Source organism: Chiloscyllium punctatum, chromosome 33 (assembly GCF_047496795.1).
Source record: "Chiloscyllium punctatum isolate Juve2018m chromosome 33, sChiPun1.3, whole genome shotgun sequence".
Lineage (NCBI taxonomy): Eukaryota > Metazoa > Chordata > Chondrichthyes > Orectolobiformes > Hemiscylliidae > Chiloscyllium > Chiloscyllium punctatum.
This window is the reverse complement of record NC_092771.1, coordinates 19846280-19855957: the sequence shown is the minus strand read 5'-3', so window position 1 is coordinate 19855957 and position 9678 is coordinate 19846280. Positions and strand designations below refer to the sequence as shown.

Here is a 9678-nt window from a genome sequence, read left to right as displayed (position 1 = left end):
TCTCTCTCCTCTCTCCTCTCCCTCTCTCTCCCTCTCTCTCCCTCTCTCTCCCTCTCTCTCCCTCTCTCTCCCTCTCTCTCCCTCTCTCTCCCTCTCTCTCCCTCTCTCTCCCTCTCTCTCCCTCTCTCTCCCTCTCTCTCCCTCTCTCTCCCTCTCTCTCCAGACTGCAGACAGCTGCAATAATCTGTGCTGGGAAGCCTCAAACGTTGAAGGATCAGAATGCCGGAGAAAGACAGCGCCTTCAGCAGCAGTGACAAGACGGGCCACATTTCGAGCGACGTCTGCCGAGACTTCATGCGCAATGTCTGCAAGCGGGGCAAGCGGTGCAAGTTCCAGCACCCCGAGGTTAGTGAGGCATCCGAGCTCAGCACGCTGAGTGGGGAGATGCCCCTGGGCAAGGGGGAGGTGCCAGTCTGCCGTGACCACCTGTACGGTGGGTGCCAGCGCGGCTCCAGGTGCAAGTTCCTCCACTTTGAGAGCAATGGCATTGGCGCTCCCCGCGATAAGAGCTCGCCACCCTTCAGCGACGTCCACGACGAGTACAGCCACCTCCTGAAGAGGCGCTGGGCAGAGAGCGTGAGGCCCGACGCCTTTGACCTGGGCGCTGCCCGCCCCTTTCCGGCCGACTACCGCTACCTGGAGGAGGAGAACCTGATGCTGCGCAAGCGGGTGGAGGAGCTCAAGAAGCACGCGTCGACTCTGATGGCCACCAACGAGATCCTGCTGGAGCAGAACGCCCACTACCGCAGCCAGCCCAAGGTGGTGACGCTGACCAGCAGTGCCGCCGGCGAACAGCTGGTGGCGCCGCCCACCGTGGCCGCCGTCACCGCCTACAACCATAGCATCGTGCAGGCCCACAACTCGCTGAGCAGCCAGGCCCTGCAGCCCCGGCAGGAGCTGCCGGTCCCCGCCAGCGCCGGCCCCCCGCCCGCCAGCACTGCCCCTCCCCCCGCCCCCCCGGCCCTCACCTCACCCCCGAGCTGGCGCTGGCCCAGACCATCGCTCAGGGCATGGCCGCCACGCCCGTCTCCATGGCGGCGGTCACCGTTTCCATCACTCAGCCCATCCCCGGCATCACCATGAGCCACGCCACGACGCCAATGGTCAGCTACGCCCTGGCCTCTCAGAGCATGGGGATTACCCCGATCCCGCACTGAGGGGGGCCCAGATCGTGAGGGATTCCGTTCCAGCTCCTTGTGAAGGGTTCCATTTTACCCAGTTGGCTTAATTGCAAACTTTGATTCCCACAACATGAAACATAGCATTCCAGTCTGCCAGATCTTTTTGCGTTTGAATCCTGGTCTTAGCCCTTCTGATGTTTACAGTAGGGTAAGAGAATTGACAACTCCACGCTGGTTGCCTCAAGATTTGCCTATCCTGTCCTTGGTTTGTTGGCGGTGAGGTCCTGCCAATAGAGTCCCCATTGGTCATGCAGTTGAACTGGACGCTGTTGTAAACAGCCAGCAAAGAGAGGGAGGGGGCAGGATCTTATCTCCGTGTCCCAACATCCAGAGTCCTCCATATTACCACAACTGGCTGACAAGCCTGTAACCTGTGCAAGGCGATGGCTGTGCGGAATTTGTATACTTCCTCTTGGACTTTTGAAACTCTGTATGTACAGTTCCATCACTCTAACTTGTGGCTTACGAGATTTTAGTTCGTGTAATCTTTGGCACCCAGCTTCAGAGAGAAATTCCTTTGTCAAGCTCTTATGTTTAATTTAAAACGAGTTCAGTGCTGGTTAAGGTGCAAAGTGTTTGTTCCCCGTTGAGCGACTGAGACTTTTCTCGAAAGCTTCCGCCTCTACATTCCACCGCTTTTCAGGATCCAGTTGCGAAAGTGAACTCCAAATTTCAGGATTTAGGTGATGACTTTGTAAATTCTGCAAAAGGTTAGTAAGAATCTCACCTGCAAAAAAAAAACAAAGAGCATGAACTGTCTGTGACTTTTGCCCAAATGGTTTAAAGTTTCCTCCTTCAATAAATCTTGTAATTTGCTTTAAAAGTTGTTTCTCTCAGTGTCTTAACTGATGCATCCAACTTTTAGACCATTGTGGGGGAAGACAGGGTTGGGTTTGGTTGCAACAACTATCTGCTCGCTATTTGTAAGACTGTTTTGTCAGCAGTGTGTGTCTCACCTCCTTGTAAGGCATCTTGTACTCCAGTTATCAGTGAAATGAATCACGCAATTTCGACTTGATGTGGAAACCTGTTATTAACCCACTAGCTAAAGGGAATTATCGTGAAATGAGGGTAGAGTTAGCTAGAGTGGATTGGGCATTAGTAACAGTAAGCAAGCAGTGGCAGGCATGTAAGGAGCTAATTCATGACTCAGCAAAAATATATCGCAGCAAAGAGAATAGGTTCAATGAGTGGGGACAAACCCAGGAGGTTTAGGAGGGTATTAAGTTGAAAACAAACCATATAAGGAGACCAAACTCAGCGATAGTCCTGAAGACTCGCATAAATTCAAAACCCAGCAACGGAGGACTTAAAAAGATGGGTGAAAGTAAACTGCGATGGCCAACTTGTGAGGAATATTGAACTAACAGTAAGAGCCTCTTTTAAATATACGAGACAGAAGAGAGAGGTCAAAGTGAACAGAGGCCCTTTAGAAAATGAATCTGTGGCGATGGTCTTGGGCAGAGGAACTAGGCAGATATTTTGCATCAGTCAATATATTGGAAGGTACTTTGAATATCCCACTAATACTAAAGGACATGGAAGGAATTAAGTGCCATCTCTGTCACTAAAGAAGTATTGGACAAACCAATGATTCTAGAGGTAGATAGCATGCAACCGAGGATCCTAAAGGAGGTAGCTACGGAGATAGTGGGTGCATTGGTTCTAACTTTACAAAACTTGTTGAATTGGAAAACTGCCAATATGACAACGCTGTCCAAAAAGGGATGGAGGCGAAAGGTGAGTAACTGTGGCCAATTAACCTAACATGTATTTTTGGAAAAATATTAAAATCAACTGTTAAAGAAGTAATAGCAGAACATTTGGAACATCATAATTGAGCCGAGTCAGCATGGCTACATGGGAGGGAAATTGTGCCTGACTAATTTATTAGAGTTTCTCAAGGGGGCCTCAACCAGAGTGGATAGAGGGGAACCAGAAGATGTGTTGTATTTTTAGAAGGCATTCTATAAGGTACCTCACAAATGGTTTAGGCATAAGATAGGAGCCCTTGGTGTCGGAGGTAGTGTATTGATTTGGGTGGAAAATAAACTCACGGGCAGGAAATAGCGAGTGGGGGGGAGGGGGGGGAGGGGAGAAGGGTTCCTTTTCAGGTTGGCAACCTGGGGAAGCAGTCAGGTTCTACAGGAATCGTACAGGGACTGCAACTGTTGGAGAAGAAGTTAATGTTCTGGAGGAAGGAAGTGAATGTACTACAGACAACACAAAAATATGTGGGAAGGCAGGTTGTGGGAAGGATACAAACAGTTTATAGAGAAAAACCAAAAGGGTTGCAAATGCTATAAATCAGAAACAACCACAAAAGTTGCTGGAAAAGCTCAGCACGTCTGGTAGCATCTGTGGAGAGAAATCAGAGTTCACATTTTGGGTCCGGTGATTCTTTCTCAGAACGGTTTACAGAGAGATATTGATAGGTTAAGTAAATGGGCATAAAGTTGGCGCAGAATGGAGTGTAACGTGGAAAGAATATGAAGTTCATTTTGCTAGGGCGAACAAAAGAACAATATTATTTAAATGGCGAGAAAGTGTAGCACAGAAGGAATACTTGTGCAGAAAGTTCACACATGGGTACAGCAGGTAATTGGGAATGTTGGCCCTTATTTCAAAGGGGTTGGAGTATAAAGGAGGGAAGTCTTATTGCCACTGTACAAGGTGCTGGTGAGACCACAACTGGAGTACTGTGAGCAGCATTTGGTCCCCTTATTTAAGGAAAGATCATTTCATTGGAGGTAATTCTGAGAAGGTTCACTAGACTGATCCCTGGTATGGAGGGATTGTCTTTAAACAGGTTGGGACTCTATTCACTGGGGTTTAGAAGAATGAAAGGTCATCCCATTGAAACATATAGAATTCTGAAGGGGCTTGGCAAGGTACACACTAAGAGAACATTCTCCTCATGGGAGAGTCTCGGACCTTGACAGCACAGTGTGCAAATTAAGGGGCATCAATTTAATACAGACATGAGAAGGAATGGGTTGAGTGTCTTTGGAATTCCTTGCCACAGAGGGCTGGGGTGGGACAGCGTCCCTTGTGTATATTTAAGGCTGAGCTAGATTCTTGATCAGTCGGGAAATCAAGGGTGACAGGGAAAACGCAAGAAAGTAGATGTAAGGAATGTCAAATTAGCCATGATCCTGTTGAATGGCCAAGCAGGCTTGAGGGGCCAAATGGCCTACTCCTGTTCCTATTCCAATTTCTTATGGTCTCGAGCAACAGTATGTGATTACAACTCCACTTGCTTAGTTAGACCTGGCGCACTAGAACTGATCTCCAGATGGTCAGTCCATTAATTAAATTCTACTGCACGTCTTCCCACCATCAGCCTGTGTCATGCTTCACTTCATGTGGCTGTGGTCATGGCTTATTCCCTTTTCTGACCCTGCTCCCTCGACATATAATGCCTGCTCCCTCTAATTGGGTTTTAGTGTCTATTCAATCACTCTCTGGCTATGTAAGACCACCTGATCGTGAGCATTATCTGTTTCCAAGTGGTGTTGGCTCCATGTACTACCAGCAAAGGATGTAATATCTGTGAATTGATACGGCAGCAAGAAAGTCATTTACTCATGTCTGGAGAGGTTGTGGTGTGGACTGGGCCACCATTTCAATGTAAATATAATTACTTGGAAGGTCATGATTTGGAGATGCCAGTGTTGGACTGCGGTTGTGCAGAGTTAAAAATCACACAACATCAGGCTCTTTTGCTGCTGTCTCATTTAAAAGAAAGCAGAGTCTTAGAAATGTAGGGAGTTTGTTTTTGATGCAATCTCTCACACTTCCTGGACAGCACTGTCAAGCAGTGAATGAATTGTACTGACCAAAAAGGACCCAGGTAAGAACATCAGTCTGTGCTGAATTTACCTGTCATCACACAGGTAATTTAATACCACATCAGAATCGAATTAGCTTTATAGCCACCTGTGCTCAAATGAGGACAGTGAAAGGTTTACATTACAGTGCCATCTTGGGTACAAAGGTATAGACTCCTAAAATAAAATTGTTTGGGGGGGGGGGAAAGAAACTATAGAAAAGTAAAGAGATAAAGCATTACAGATCAGAGGAATAGATTAGAAAGGTAAAGAAATAAAAAGTTCAGAATAACAGTCTTTCCAACCCAGTCCATGCCGGGACCCAGTAGCTGGTGACACAGCTGGTCTAATGTCCTGGATTAGGAGCAACTCCGGGAGGGTTCCTGCTCCTGACTTTTATCCAGCGGCTCTTTTGTCTGCTGCTTTACTACAGTTCACAATGAGCACTGGCACATCATGTGTCTGTTTCCCTTGTTTTCCATAAAAATTGTAACAGAGCAACTGCTTTCTTAAGTCTTTTAGGGGCATGAAGGAATGGGAGCAACTAAAATTAGTACTAACTGACCCCCCCCCAAAAAAAAATTGGTTGTATATTCAAAGGCAACTGCACAGTAAGTCTGCAGTAACATTATTCTCACCGTGTGTACCTTCACTTAATTTTAAAAATCTCTCAATACCAGGTTATAGTCCAACAGGTTTATTTGGAAGCACTAGCTTTCAGTGCGCCGCTGCCCCTTCAGGTGGTTCACTTATGTGTTTGTCTACAGCCAGTGATACAGTGGTAGTGTCCTGGGGAGGTTTAAGTCCCACATGCCCTAGCGATGTCTTATCATATGTTCAAACAGGTTGATTTGTTTTTGTTTGCAGATATTGAGTTGTTTGGCAAAACCTTCCTTTTAATTAAAAGGAGCAAATTCTTTCATGGGCATCACTAATTTAGTTGCACTTGCCCTTGGCCATTTCAGCGTCAACCAAATTGCTCACATTGTATGTTGCCAAACTGGGTGTTGATGGCAGACTTCCTTCCCTCAGGGATTGTTGATGAACTAGCTGGGTTTTTACACCAATTGAGTACCATGGCCTCATTACTGAGTCTAGCTTTATATTCCAAATTTATTTACTAGAATTTAAATTCTGGTGTGGTGGGATTTGAACCGATTTCCTGGGTTTTGGGATGACTAGTGGGGACAACAAACCCCATGCCACCATCTCCCTCACGCAGGATATGTGCAGAAGCTGCTGAGTTGGGAGCTCGCAATTAAATATGGAATCTCGCAGAAGCAGTCATGCAAAGTTAACATTTCCTAAATGACAATATTTTCTAAAACTTGACTGCTTCATGGATATGCAATTGACTTGAACATGTAGCTACATAAATGGCTGTCTTGCAATTGATCGATATTTGCTCATAGCCAGCAGTGATTTACATTAATGTTAGATGTAACTTTATTTTGTACCGTGCAATATAAATGACTTTCTGTTGGAGGCTTGTGCATTAAGCTGTTTATTAATGCTAAAGATTCCTTATGTTTCAGTTGATATCCTGTGAAAACTTCCAATTGAAATGTATTCAGCTTTTCATTCCTGACAAGCTCAATAATCAGTAGTTGTTTGCCTGCCAAGAAATTTGGCAATATTATTGGGTGTAGTTAACCAGAAAGTAATTGGTTTTGAAAATAAGATACATCTGTATCGCATGTCCTATTGTGATGAAATTGCCTAAATCTAAAGTGTTATTGGGGATCATTTATTTTCGTTAATCCAGACTCTGTCCCTAGGTGTTGCGAGAAAAAGAATGATGAGGTGGGCCAATGGAGAGTTGCTGGCCTCATCTCCAACATATGAAAAAAAAACCAAGGTCTTCTGGAAAGCTGCTCTTCCCCTTTTTCCAGTTGGATCCATTTTCTTCAATTCTTTGCATATCAGAGGCCATTTCTCTGACCCACGTTGGACCCTGTTCTGTGCCATTAGCTGAGTGTTGTCAGTCACTGGCGTCAGGTGCTGAAAACCTCCCTTCACCATCTGCTGCTTTCGATCATCAACAAGAACTGGGATTGTCAGAGGAGGTTCAGCCCCATCGACTCATTGAAACCTGGAGTTCTCACCTTGCAGCCTTTCTGTCATGACTAGATGTCCTGATTTAAAGGGTACATTGGAATGGCTGCACCCTTACGGCCTCCATGTTATTTTTTAATTTATTTGTGGCCATTGTTGATTGAGCCAACATTTATTGCCTGTCTGTGGTTGCCCTTGGGAAGTTGGTGGTGAGCTGCCGCCTTGAGTCCATGTGCTATAGTTAGGGAGGAAGTTGGAGGCGTTTGACTTCGTGACAGTAACAACAGCAAGATGTTTCTAAGTCAGAATGATAAATGACTTGGAGGGGAACTTGATGGAAGTGATCATCGGTTGGAAGGTGCTCTCTGAGGATCTTTAGGGAATTTCTGCAGTGTAGCTTGTAGATAATATACATTGCTGCAACTGATCATTAGTGGAGGGGAGGATGTGGTACCAATCAAACGGGTTGCTTTGTCCTGGATGGTGTCAAACTTCTTGTGTTGTTGGAGCTGCACCCATCCAGATAGGTGGGGAGTATTCCCTCACACTGCTGACTTGTGCCTTGTAGTTGGTGAACAGACTCTGGAATTAGGAGGGGAGTTATTTGGCTCAGTATTCCTAGCTTCTAACTTGCTAATGTAGCCACTATGTTTGTTTATGTGGTGAGTCCAGTTGAGTTTTTGGTCAATGGTAACCCCCAGGATGTTGACAATGGCGGATTCAGTGATGGTAACACCTTTGAATGTTAAATGGCAATGGTTAGTTTCTCTTATTGGAGATGGCCACTGCTTGGCATTTGTGTGGGGCAAGTGTTGCAACTAATCTCCAACCCTCACAAAACCATTCCAATACTCATTATGGGGAATCCTGAACCAACCAGCAATGGTGACAAAGAAGAGGTCCACGTATACAAGACCATAGCGGTGCCATGAACAGCATTACCCAGTCAGTGTCATTAAGGATGTCAGTTAGTGATGCAGCATCATGGGTTCAATTCCAATACTAGCTGAGGTTACCATGAAGGACTCTCCTCAACCTTTCTCCTTGTCTAAGCCATGGCGACCCTCAGGTTAAACCACCACCAGTCTTCTCCCTCCAAGAGAGTGGTCCTCTGTGACTATGGCAACTTTACCTTGACATTAACGGTGTGTAGTTTTATTTGCCATCATTCAAGCAGCATTTCCATTCTTTTAGCCCTTTGATTTCTAATGTAGGTCATTTGGAGCTTTTTGAAACTATTGGACTACTATCAGATGGATTATTTGTTATTAATACAACTAATCAATAAAAGGCTCATTGGAATGAGAATATATACTGCAAGTACCTGAACATACAAGCCAATTAAGCAGGAACCATGGAGATGTTTATCAGTATAATTTAGTAAGTAGAATAGTTTACCTGGAATTATGATGTAATGTGTACATAATTGCATTAACTTAAAAAGCAAATCAGTTTTTTCCTGTGTTTCTTGCCTAATATTTCTTCCTAGGAGTAACTGTCTCAGTTGTACAGAGCTTCACCATAGTATTAACCATGTTCATTTAAGCATAAAATAGTCTGCTACCATGATATGGGCTCTGCCTTCAGCAGGCTATTTATATCTGATGTGGCAAGGCTTATGGTAGCTCTTGTAACATAAGAGCAAGATGTGAGTAACGTGATATTGAAAGATTCAATAGACCTTTATGACAGCTCCTTGTGTATAAACATATTACAACCGTAAGCCTACCACTTAACAGCGACTAATGAACCAAAAGGATTTATTAGATACTGCCAGCAAAACTAACGCCATCTACAAGATACCATGCAAGAACTATTTTAAAAAAAACACTACATTGAACAGACAAGTAGGAAACTTGCCACCAAGATACCCTAACACCAACTGCCACTAACTACCACCAAAAAACACGATCCACTATTGCTAGTTTCCATACGTACATACAGAGGAAGGCACCACTTTGACTGGGGCAACACACACATCCTAGGACAGGCAAAGCAAAGACATGAACAAGAATTCTTAGAGGCACGGCATTCTAACCACAACTCAATCAATAAGGGCATCGGTTTAGATCCTATCTGCCTTCCCTTGAAAAAAACAGGAAATGACATCACCCACCTCAAGAAACCAAGACCTATAAATAGAGAGGCGGGGCATGCCATCAGTGCTTCACCAGAGACTCTCACTGATGATGTTACCTAGTCATCAGGTACTTTTGAAAACAAACCTTCCAGCTCAGTGAGCTGACTTACTTTTATTACAGCCATTGCCACCTCAGTGTCAGGGCTAATATGAAGCTATTGGTGCAAATAGCATACTTTCAACAGCATATGATGCTTCAAGTGGCCTCAGTGAAGATGGAGTTTGAGACATTTTATCCTCCGATCATATGCTATGATACCATAATATCACAAGCATATCTCTAAAGTTACATTGATACTGTATGTGAAACATAACGCAACCCATACTGTGTTAATTCTTTGTACATTCGCATACATTTTTAATTAAAAAGTTGGTTAGATTTCAAGGGATGCAGATAAAGTGCTCCACATTAACGATGTTGAACAATCTAACATTATCGGAAATAGAGTTTCGTCTTTGATATTTTGGAATC

The 9678-nt window shown here is 44.7% G+C and overlaps 1 pseudogene; it reads left to right on the top strand.

The window, feature by feature from the left end:
- Positions 1-151: 151 nt before the first annotated feature.
- LOC140458467 (zinc finger CCCH domain-containing protein 10-like) lies at positions 152-2004 on the top strand (annotated as a pseudogene).
- Positions 2005-9678: the final 7674 nt, after the last annotated feature.